Source organism: Pezoporus flaviventris, unplaced genomic scaffold (genome assembly GCF_033815535.1).
Source record: "Pezoporus flaviventris isolate CSIRO_AGI_PZ_B2104156 unplaced genomic scaffold, CSIRO_AGI_Pfla_v1 ptg000015l, whole genome shotgun sequence".
NCBI classification, from domain to species: Eukaryota; Metazoa; Chordata; class Aves; order Psittaciformes; family Psittacidae; genus Pezoporus; species Pezoporus flaviventris.
The window spans coordinates 29,490,847-29,503,224 of record NW_026892563.1 but is presented as its reverse complement, the minus strand read 5'-3'; the positions used below and the strand labels follow the sequence as shown (position 1 = coordinate 29,503,224).

The following is a 12,378-nucleotide window of genomic DNA, read 5'->3' as shown; positions in this document are numbered from 1 at the left end:
AGTGGGTAATGCTACAGCTTTCCGCATGCTGCTTTCATAGCCTCACCTTCCTTTAAAACCTCATCTACTTATCAGGAAGTAGGCAATGTGTTTGGAGCCAGAGGCAATCTCTTCACCCTTACTTCTCTGGGTTTATTTTTTTTTTAAATTTAAATAGAGACATCAGCACAAACAGCCATAGGTAAAAGACACCTGTATCAAGCTCCTCAGCAGCCTGTGCTTCAGTAACTAATCTGTGGAGAAGGGAAAAAAAATGATGTGGAAATAATAGATGAGAATACACGACCGAGGAGACACCAGTTTGTTCTTCAACATGCAGTAACACCACACGGTTTAAGCAGAAGGCTTGGGAGAAATAACCGCTGATAGTTCAGCATGGGAAAAAACAAGCTCTTTTTCTTTTCATTTTGGCATCCTTTCGCTAGGCTTCCAGAATGAAAGACAAGAAACAATCCTCAGGCATAACTCCTCGGGCTGCAATCTTGTCAGTTTTCATAAGCCGAGTGTGACTGGGCTGGGTCAGTACAGGACAGACCTCCTCTGAGGAGAACCCAGTGCTACAGCAAGCAGTAATCCCCAGCATGCTGCAAGGGAACATCACACACAATGCCTGTCAGAATTGCTGGGGGCGACCCACACACCTTCCGTCATGTTAACCTTCATCTTCACAGGTATCTGGTGTCTCTCTCATCCCAAATGAGCAGTTTTCCAAGGCTTCCCCAAACATCACTACCTTTCAGCACTGCCAGCAAGCCCAGTTTTCATTCAGGACTGCTGCAACCAGCCATCCCTCTGCTCCTCTCCCTTACACAAGCCCTCCCGCTGCTTTACAGCACCAGGCGCTCACACGTAGGGAGCTCGGAGCTGCAAAGCAGCATTCCCACAGGGAGCTGCAGTTACTGTATCCCTGGCAGTTTACTGCTGGGCAAGATGTGTGTCAAGGGGTTCCTGGTGCCCTGAACCTCTCATTTCTCTGCTTTTCGACTCACAATTAGGCATGTTAGGCACAATTAGGCACAACCTTTAGTGACACAGTGCAGTATTCTGCTGTATACTGGTTTCTTGGTCGTTAAATGTAGGATCTTTGACAGAGCAATGACTCTGCTAAGTAGCAAAGCACTTCAAAGAACTCCAGCAAGCAAAGACTGCATGAACACAGTACTCCACGATGCTACATGATTATATCAAAGCTGCTGGGATGAAAAACTGACATTTGATAAATAACATGAGGTCACCAAAACGATCTCACAACACTGCATGTAAAAATGCTGTTTTGACAAGAAATTAAGCAATTGTATAATCAGGTCTATTACCAGATCTACTGCTTTGACATGATCTTATGGAAGTATGAAAAGCACACACTTGCAATTGCTGCAGGATCCTCCCTCCCTCAACACAAGATGTACATATTTAATACTTGCTGATTTAGCCACCTATGGACAGCACAGCCTAACGTGCTCCAAAGTATTTACTGTATTGGATAAACAGAGCATTATTTTCAAAGGCTCACAACTGTCAAACCAAAGCTGGCTTTCACAAGAACATTCTGCTGGATGGTGGATGTTTGCCTGACAATTTCAACTTTCTATCACGAATCACAAGAAGGTTAAATAATTTTTTATTTTAAGAGACGTTAGCAAGAAAATGTTTTCTTCCAAGCCCCTTCTGGCCTGAAGTTCTTTACTCCTGGCTCATACATACATATAAAACATGGTGGAAAACTTCAGTCCCACTAGCAAAAGCTCTGAGAAGTGTCTCCATACCTAAGACTGCCTAAACTCGCTGTAGAAGCTGTGGCTGCTCACCTCAACAGGCTGCAGCTTTGTTTTATATTACACTGCAAATACATTTCTAATCAATTCTCAAACAAAACCAGATTGGTACTTAGATACAATGCTGCCATTTCACAGGCAGTGGAACAGCGATAGCAAGACACCTGAAGAAGTCAGTTTAGCAAAGTGCAGAAAGTGTAGCTCTGAGCAACCTGAAAAAGGGTCTAGTACTTGTTCTTACCTAGTGTTTTTAATCTTAATCACTAAACCAGAATTTTGCTTCAGGTTTTGCATTATTCCATACACACTGCAAAGGTGGCAAAGATAGCCTCACTCAACAGATACAAACAAACTCAAAGGTTTAAAGCATTTTGTAGAGTGTTAAGTAACATGGTCGAGTAAATAAATCGTAGGAACATTAAGAGACAGGTTCTGTTCTCAAGTTCACCACTAAATCCAACCTAACCTGGTTTCAAAAGAGTGGATGGGCCCCAGCCACACTACTGATAAGGTAAACCAGATATCTGCACCCTTTGTTCAGAAGGCACAGAGGACAACAGGGGGCACATGGAGACCATCCGGTGACAAGAGAGGTCAGAAATCTGAAGCTCCCTTGCTCTGTTACTATGCAGACAACACCACCACAAAGCGAAGCAGCAAAAATACAGTGGCACGCTTTCTTAAGAGGCCAAGCAGCCATGAAAACAGGACAACCAGCTCAGGATAACTGCAAATGCTAGGAATCGATCAGGCAGCTGTATGGCTCTCTACCCAAATCACAGCTCTTCTGAAGTCACTACAGAAAGCCATAAGCTCTCCCACATTCCCATATGCAGCTAAATCAGTGTACACCATACACTCTTTTTGCAATATACCAACAAAGAGCACTTAGAACCAGTACTGTATTCAAGACTACAGCACCCAATTTTCAGTTGAGTGTCTCAGAGAACACTGCTTCATCACCTTTCAGCCACTGTTGCTCTACCCCTTCTCAACCCTGCTGTTGAAAAAAACTGGCCACTGGTAAAGCATACTTTTCATTTTCCTGCCTTCAGAAGGATTTAATGGATTCTACCTAGGCTTTAAAAACAAACAAACAAGCCAACCACCTTACAGTTCCACTTTTCATCTTCTTTCCCTATTCCATAAGCTCCTTCTCAGTCACCAAACAGGGAAAAGCTCACCTCTGCTTTTAAGTCTCTCTGAAAAACAGGGATCTTGGAGCATGTCTATCTACTCTAAAAAGATAACATTCATTCTTTAGATATAGTAAACTGTAATTTCATAACAGTCTTTAAAATTAATTCAGTGAGTGTTGTCAAGTAGATAAAAAATACTGCGTTGAGAGCAGGTAAGAACAGCCCTCAGAATGAGGAGTAAATAAATGCACGAAGTCAGGTAGGAGCAGTTCAGTAGCTCAGGCAGGTGACCTATTGCAGGATAGGTCACCAGGGTGCAGCCAGAAGCCTGTGCAGTTTAATGGGACATCTCACACACTGGAAACAATCAAGTTTCCAGAGAATTGTGCGAGAATCCTGCAGCAAACTCAGGCACAACAAGCTGTTTCCTCCCTCTCTTTCCTAATATAGAAGCACATCTGTTAGAGCAGAATAAAAATCAAGGTTTAGACCACAGACTTAATACCTCTTCCAAGATTTCTACTGTCACTAATTATAACTGAATATTCTTCATATTCCTACAGACATCAGATCCTTTTTAACTCTAGAATTCTTGCTCCTGATGATTCTCACAGCGTGAGTTTCACTGCATAATTGCAACCATACTAAATAGTCTATTGTCAATTTACACTACATGTTTTGTATCACCAGACAAGTCTTGAAGCAGCAGAAACTCTTCCATAGCTAAGTCACTATCCTCTTGTTTTTGCCTGGTTTAACACTTCTTAAAGACTGGTTTTACGCATTGCATACATGCTCAAATGAGAAACATTTTTGGCAAAAAGAACAAGGTAAGCTGAAGGAACTGTTCTCAGGCAAGGAAAGCTGTAACAAATAGGTGTAAATAACACTTAGCAAGTTTAGAAGACTTTTACGGGTATAGTCAGATGAGCATCCTTTGGCAGAAATGCCAGCTTAAAGAGCTGCTGCTACCAATATTTACTTCCACCCCTGCACCACACTGTCTGATGTGCCCATACAGCCTTTTGCGTGGCCAAACCGTGAACCAGTTTGGCAAACTGATGCAGGCTGAGTATAATCATTTCTTTTTTGCCAGGCTCCTCATAATCCAGATGAGTTTCTTGATCCATTTCAGCATCCAACTGCTCCAACAGCAGTAACAGCACACACAGAAGGCTGGTGCAGAGCTGAAATGGGCAAAAGCCAAGGTCTCCTCAAAAGCCAGGTTCTAGCACCAAAAGAAATGCCACAGGCATGCTACCAGGGGGGTAAAGGTGGATAGGCCAATAGGTAAGGGTGTAAAATGAAAGTACAACCCCACTTCAAAAACATAAACCACAGCCAACATTGTAACAGTTCATCTGGCTTCAGCACACATTCAAATGTCACCTTAGGTTTTACTATTGTTGTTAACCAGCATCTGTAAAGATTGCATGGTCTTAAAGGCAACTCTTCAGGAATTTCCCCCAACAGATGGATTTTTTTGCTCGAGTTCTTCCAGATCATCTGGAATTCCTATTATGAAAAGGTCCCTGTTGCTCTGCACTTGCACAGAGTCCCTACCACAAAGGGGGTCCAGCTCCAAAATTATTAAACTTTAAAAACAGAAATCAAAACCCAAACCTATCAGACAAGTAAAGGTACAGGGAGAAAGCAGTTTTAGCAGACAAAAAAAATCATCACTGAAATCTCCTTCCATTCACAAGTTGCTCCGAAAACCTATGTTAACACCTTCATTTTGCCAGCAGGAAGACTAGAGGGACTCCAGCAGAGCTTGTAAGAAGGAAATCCAAGCCCACAGCAAATCTTGCTGGGTTAAAGGACTTCATATCTATGTAAACAGATCACAGACCTTAGCGAGGCACTGAGATTTCTGTGAAGTCCAAGGCCGTGCAGACTAGACAGAATGATTTTATGAAGGCTGTGCGCATTGCTCTAAAGAAAGTCTGGTAAACTTCTAGAAAGCAGAAGACATCAAACTCTGCTAGCTAACACAGCTCATGTTTAAGATGGGAATTAGTTTGAACAATCACTTTAGTATAAATTGCTCCGTGGGATAAAGTTGTTATAGTTTTGGGGGCCTTTTTCATCTGAATTTGTAAGAGACCCAGCAAAATCCTAAGCCATTGGCACAGTTTGTAAGGCAACAGAACTGACACACCATATGAGAAAATCAAAAGCTAAAAAGGTCTAGAAACAAACAAGTAGAAATAGTTATGAAAAGTCAGGATATTACAGAGCAGCAAGGAAATATGGATCAGAGGTACTCCATTCTTATCCACCTCAGACATACAGACTGCTCAGAAAAGCTGCTGTATATGAATATATTAGCCTCATGGTTTATAGTTACCCTTAGTTTCTATATTTGGATATTTAGTGACAAATGCAGTTTCTCTGGCTGAGGACTAAACCTAACTGAAAACAATCCAAGTACACGAGCTGTAAAGATGAAATGCAAGATGGGGGGAGGGAGAAGGGGAAGCACAGGGAAGAAAGAGTCCACACCCTTTGTATTCATAACATACACGAGAGATCTACAAAGTTTCTGGTAGTACCAACAGAAACCTACTTATTTTCTTTCACATTAAAAATTAGGTCCCACCTAGCTCAGAAGACTGTATTGCTGATAAACAAGTTAACTGATCACAAGAGAGGAAAGCAAAATCTCCCCACCCCCCTCCCAAAAAACCTCAACAGCAAAACTCAAAAGGCACCTCTGCACACACACCCCGAGCGCACAGAAAGCTGTTTACAACAGTGCTGTCGTAGCCTCGCTACTTCCCTCGCACCAGAGCAGACTGCAGTTTCTCCCAGAACATCTTTATTGCATCTGTGAGCTCAATAATCTGTATTGGGAAAACTATGCCGGTAAATCAGCAGCAGAACTTTCACCGAACATCGCCAAACCTAAGTACATCCCCATGCACAAAATGCATCCCTGAAAGAATCTCTGGTCTCCTGACCAAAGATGAGCAGCTGAAGGGGAGGGGGACTGAGACAAAAACTTGTTTAGGGTGGGTTTTTTTTTTGTTTGGTTTTGTTCACACTTATTTAACGTCAATGATTGATTAACATTTTGGATAAAGGAGCTCTTTGTTAGTGATTCAGCATCTCCACCCCTTCAATTAAGGTGTTAAGAGTTCACAACAGTGCAGAGACCCGAGATTCACAGACCCCTCCACAAAAAAAAAAAATGAGACTCCAACACCACCACCCACCCTCAAAAAAAGTGATAAAAAATAAAAAAAAGAGAAGTCCGAAATCCCTAAAGTGACATCGTTGCTAACTCAAAGTTAAAAACAGAAACATGCCTTTCTTTTGTTGTTTGAGGAGGGCCCAGCCAGGGAGACAGGGAAAGAATATGAGCCCTTGAGCCTTTTTTATTTTTTTTTTTTTTGCTTCGAGTAAGAAGAAAAGGACACATTCATTAAAAATAATCTCTTTGGAGATCACTATTAAAAAAAAAAAAACACACACAAAAAAAAAAACAACAAACCCACAACTCAACCACCACACAACAGAGCCATCACGGCAACTTGTCCAGAATGGCTACAGAATTCCACCAAAGCAACCCGTGAAGCCTAAGAAAGCTGATCGATCTGTGGGATGTGGGCATGTGCTCTGCTGCGAGCACAGGGTGTACAGCCCTGTGCGTTTATCCTCTGTTAAGCCATCCCAGAGCAACACCTGTAACACCCCACTGCAGACAGCAATAGGGCATTACAGCCCCAACATACAGCAGGGAAAGGCAAACAAAAAGCTGTTTAGGTATGTTAATTCATTCCTTACTCTGTGTTTTTTAATTTGATTCCATGTAATGCCTTGCCCAGCTTTCCACACTTGTTTTTGTTATATTTTGAACAATGACTGACCAAATATTATCTTCGAACAAAACAGAAAGGGGAAAAATATCTACATTTCTTCCTCCCCCCCACCCCCCCCCCCCCCCCGCTTTTCAAGCTTGATACATTTAAGGATGCTTCAGAGCACCCTAAGATGTGTGTGGGCTTTTCACAGAGAAATTGAGGACAAAATATTTTCAAGGAAACAAAAAACGTTTCTGAAACCCCTCAAAACTGGAAGAACTGTCTCCCCCGCTTCCTCCAACTGTGTTTTGACAGTAGAGCAACTCAACACCAACAGGGAGCCTTAACGAGACAAACTTGGCTTGGCTCAACCTTTTCTCCTCTGCCCCAGAATCAATGAGGCTAATGCCCAAACTAAGGGGAAGATGTTACTTTACAAGGTAAGAGCTAGGAGACTTGGTGGTCCTCTCCCAGAAAAGTAACCATGAGCATCAGGGTTATTTCCAGACCAGTTTCAGAGTCCCAAGTTAGGCTTGGCACCTAGAGCACAAATGCACCTTCCTTTCCATACTGGCAGGCTTTGAACCACTCCACAATCCTGTGCCACTTCTCATACTTTCTTTGCTACGTGCCAGTCTCCTGATTTCTCATTTTGTTTACTATTAAACCACTAACCATGTAATCATCCCACCTTAATATTTCATACCCAAATAACAACCCACAATTGACTGTCACATTGGATTCTTCCCATCTGTGTCCTCATGCTTTTTCTACCCGCCCAGAGTAGCATCCACCATCTACATCCCAAGCATTCAATTGTCAGAGGCCTTTTTAGTCCCATCATCCCATCGCCTATGCAGTGGCTCAGGGACATCGAGCTGGACAACACAGAAACACAGGGTGCTCTCTCTCATCCTAGAAGTGGATCCTTGCTGCTTACATGCATCCAGCTGTTCCATCATTTCCCAAAGCATCTGAAGCCTCCAGTGTTGGGGCTTTTTCCCCACTGCCATCCAGCCCTCAACCTGATGAGGTTCAGTACATCTACAGAATTAGCTTCTCATCCCACTGACAGCCTCCCTCACACCTCTCCACAGCAGGCCAGGGCTCAGACTGCCTCTCATGCATATGCACAGTGCCTCTTCTCTACCTAGCAAGCAATTCCAAATACACGTATTTCCCCTGCTCTTCCCCACAATCCCTGCATACAAGATCTTCTCCCACAAACTCCTCTTGCACAACTATCCCACATACCAGTTCCACACCACATGCTTTGCTTCCCTGGATTCCTCCTTCCCTGAACAATCTCCACTGCTTCCCAGCTCTGGACCCCTATAATTCCCTTTATAACCATGTGCACCACCTCCCCTGAGCTGAAAGTAGTTCTTAGCCCACATTCTGGCACCCAGTGCTTTGCCATACCACAATCCCACTCCCCTATATCTTTCTCCCAACCACTCTAGCCTTAGCTCCTCACATCCTCCCATCACTACATCCATTTCCTCATGTACCAGTTTACTTCTTGCCAGCATATCTCATAGTCCACATTTCTTCATCGACCTCTCCACATCCCTTCCTGTGGACACCTGTATTTCAGTTCTTCCTACAACAAAGCCCCTCAATCTCTCCCTCATAGCACAGCCGAGATGATCTAATGTTCCAAGTACCATCTCCCATCCCTCACTCTATGCTTCACCTCATATCTCACTCCTTGCATCCCTACTGTAAACCTTTGTCCCCCAGCCCCTCACTTCAGGCCCACTGCAAATTCTACACACCAGCTCTCACCCGACTTGCACCCCATTCTTTTTCCTAGGACAGCCTGCACCTCAGTCCCAACAGCCCTGGTGTTGCAATCTCTCCTACCCTATGTCCCCATCCCTTACTGAGACTAAAAACTCAGAACTACCTCTCTAACCCACCCAACGCCATCCTCCTCTCCACACAGCACAGCCCCACCAGCGCACTTCAGCACAGCACACTCCACACACGTAGTTATGAAGCATGGCCTCCAGAGTACCCCGCAACCCTCCACGCAGCACAGCCACGCAGGCACCCAGTACTCCCAGCACAACATAGGGCACCCTACACAGCACAGCCACACTGCTTCCCCATGCACCCCAGTGTGACCCAAAGCGCCCCACACATCCTTCCATGCCGCAGGGCATCCCCTGCACCACAGAGAACCCCACAAAGCCCTCCACGTAGTACAGCTCTTAGGGCACCCTACGCACCACAGAGCAACCTGGGACATACCACACATCCCTTCACACAGCACAACCTCTATGGGCATCCCCTGCAAGCCAGAGCAACCCATACACCCCTTAGTACAGCACAGCCTCAGGGTATCCCCTTTACCGCAACGCAATAAGCTCCATACCGCACAAGCTCCAGGGCTTCCTATGTACCCCAAAGCACACCACACATCCCTCCACGGCCCCGGGCATCCCCTGCACCCCACAGATCCCTCCACACAGCACAGCCTTAAAGCACTCCCTGCACCCCACATATCCCTCCACACAGCACAGAATTAAAGCACTCCCTGCACCCCACATATCCCTCCACACAGCACAGCCTTAAGGCATCTCCGGCACCCCACACATCTCTCCATAAAGCACAGCCTTAAAGCATCCTCTGTACCCCACACATCCCTCCACAGAGCACAACCCCTAAAGCACTGCCTGCTCCCCACATATCCCTCCACAGAGCACAATCCCTAAAGCACTCCCTGGTCCCCACACATTCCTCCATAGAGTGTGGCCTCAGGGCACCCCCTGCACCCCACACATCCCTCCACCGCACAAAGCCCCCAGTGCACCCTCAGCATCACGGCTCCCCCCTCCCTTAGCTCGGGGCAACCCCGCGCTCGGCCCTCCACGGAGCGCAGCTCCGGGACACCACACGCACCTCGGAGCATCCCTCCATCCCCAGGGCACCCCACACCCTCGGCGTGCCGGAGCCCGGGGTCAAGCCGCGGAGCCGCAGAGACAGCGCTGCCCCCCGCCGCCGATGCCCCCGGCCTCCCCCAACTCTCAAACTTTGAGCAGGCGGCGGCGCCGGTGGTCGCGCGGTGCCCGCCGCGCCGCCTCCCCCCTCACTCACCGCCGGGCCGTGGGGGAGGGGGCGCGGGCCGAGGCTCCTCTCAGCCCCGGGCGGGAGAGGGCGGCGCAGCTTCTCCCCCCGGCGACGCCGGGTCCTTCCCCCTCCCGCAAACACACACAGGCTCCATTGTCCGCCAGCGCCTCCCCCCTCTCTTTCCCGCACACATGGTACCGCCCATAAAGCCCCTCTCGCATGCTCCCCCCGCCCGCTCCCCCCCATCTCCTTTTTCCTCCCACCGTTCCCCCCCCCCCCCCCCCTTTACGCCTCCCCCCTCCCGCCGCGTCCCGCAACCAGGAGAGAGGAATGGTACCGCCCGTCGCGCGCGCCCCGCCCCAGGAATGGTACTGTCCCCTACTCACTCTGCCGGCGGGACCGCCTCTTACTCCCCGTTCCGGGCAGTGGTCTCGCCCGGCCCCCCCCGCCCCTCCCCTCCCCTCCCCAGCGAGGGGGAGGAGCTTGAGTCCCTTCCCCCCTCCCCGCACACGCTCCCCTCCCGCCTTCGCCTACACGGTGGTAGCAGCCCGGCTCTTAAAGGGACAGGCCTGCCGCGGGGAGCGCCCTCCACCCCTCTCAGCCGCGGCACCGCCCCGGCCATTAACATAGCCTGTCCCCCGCCTCGGGCCGGCCCCGCCTCTTCCCCCCCAACCTTTAAAGAGACCGCGCGCCCAGGGCTCTTCTTAAAGTGACCGAAAGGGAGGGGCCCTGTGAGCGCGGGGCGCGGGAGCCGGCGCCCCCCTCGCACCTACCTGGCCCGCCCCGCCGGCGGCGCGCGACCACCTCGCGCTCCGCTGAGGAGGCGCGCGGGTCCCGCCCCCTAACGGCACCCCTAACGGAAACGGCGCGGGCCCCGCGGGGGAAGGGGGGCCGTTCTCCGCCGCCAAGCCCCGATGCCTCGCACGGCCCCCGGGGGAGGCGCACGCAGGGGCTGGGTGCGCTGCCAGCCCTGCTCAGCACCGTCCTGCCCGGCGCCGCTTCGGCTGCCCGGGCAGATCGCGCCATGGCACCTCCACCGGGCACCGCCTCGGCCTCCCGGCAGCGCCAGCCGCCCGCGGAGGGGCTGCGATGCGCTGGGGAGGCGAGGTGGACGCTGGGCACTGCAGCCAGCCGCGGGCGCAGTCTCTGGGGCCGGCTGGTGGGTAGGCAGCGCGGTGGTTCTGCGCCCTGACACCAGCCGGGCACGAAATGTGCCTGCCACAGTATTTGTGGAGCAAGAAAGCGACGGCTGGGCACCGGCAGGGCAGGAGGAAAGCGGGAGGTAGCTCCTGCAGGAGAAGCATATTTCTCCTACCTGATGGCTGAGGAGCTTGCCTGCCCACCGGCTGCCAGCGGGTTGGTGGAGCCGCCCCGAGAGATCTGAGGGCCTTTTCTGATGGGAGAAAGCCCCGGGTTAAGCAGCAGCTTGCAACTAAACAGGGAGGAACCAGACTGTAATGACAAACAGACACAACCTATCAACTCCTAAATATGCTCAAGGGCCCTATCCTGAACAAACGCTCCGTGTCTGGGGGGATTAAACATCCATGTAGCTTGAAACCGGCTAGCAGTTAAGAGTTGTGAAGATCTGTAGCAATCCTCCAGCCTTTTCAGTCTTCGACTTACTCTGTGAAAAGAGCGCTTTCAACGTCCACCTATCCTTCACCTCTACAAAATGTTCTTAAAATGGGCGATCTTGTGGGTTGTGAGGGAGAGCTTTCCAAACACCCGTGGCACACAGATGCACAGAACCGCTGCAGTCTAACCAGAGAAAGCAAGCTGATCGGTTTTGCATATCCACGATGCCTGAATAACCTGTTTTGCCAATACAACAGAAGTGAATGGAAATGCGGAGTGTGTTCTCCCTCTCTTTATCCTCAGGCGAACCGCTCTTTACCTCGTCCAACTCCCACTTCTGAGTAACTCGGCTTTTTGGAAGAAGACCCTTTCACACTAAGCATTCACACTGGGTGTTGCGCTGACAGATAAAACCGTCTCCTCTTTCTTCAGTCCTTAAGGGGCTTTTTCTCTTTGTCCCGCTCTGCTCCTCCCCTTGTCCATGCTCGCTTGGAAACATCCTTGATGAACTCTGTATGGCTTCCTGATCACTGCAACTGTAGCTAATTCACACCTCTTATCCTAGCAGATACTCTTGAGGAAGGGGGATGCTTCTCAACAGCAGGTTTGCAACCCCTTCTGACACACTGACCAGAGCCCCTGAACATTCCCCACCGGGCAGACCACTGCTGCCTCTTGACTCCTTTCCCTTACCTTTTCTAGACAAGTCCCTCAGGCTACAAGTTCCCATGATCCATGACCCAAAGGTGGAAACCGTTGGTCTCTGGCCAGTCTTTCCAACTCATCTGCCAACAGTAGCTCTACCTATACCTTTCCACGGATGGCAGCAGGACTTTTGAAAGCTGAAGCGTTGGTGAAACCAAACTGATCAGCTCTACTTGAACGATCACCTTTGTCACCATCAATTCAGCCCGCTCCTGTGCCTAACATAAAAGCCTTCTCTGGTTTTACGCTGATACATGTCTTTTTCAATGTAACACCTACCATTCTTCCTCTCCCTCATGTATC

General features: G+C 49.0%; 1 protein-coding gene across 4 annotated transcripts in view; it reads right to left on the bottom strand.

The window, feature by feature from the left end:
• Positions 1–12,378, bottom strand: part of BCL9 (BCL9 transcription coactivator) — a 59,181-nt gene that overhangs the window by 20,499 nt on the left and 26,304 nt on the right. The window contains exon 1 of one of the 4 annotated variants that reach the window (XM_061453944.1): positions 10,179–10,237. The exons of 1 other annotated variant lie outside the window; for it this stretch is intronic. The gene's annotated coding sequence lies outside the window, so the exon portion shown is untranslated. Of the gene's footprint in view, positions 1–9,819; positions 9,979–10,129; positions 10,149–10,178; positions 10,238–12,378 lie in introns of those variants that run through there. 2 more of the 4 variants (XM_061453946.1, XM_061453945.1) reach the window with 2 other exon arrangements.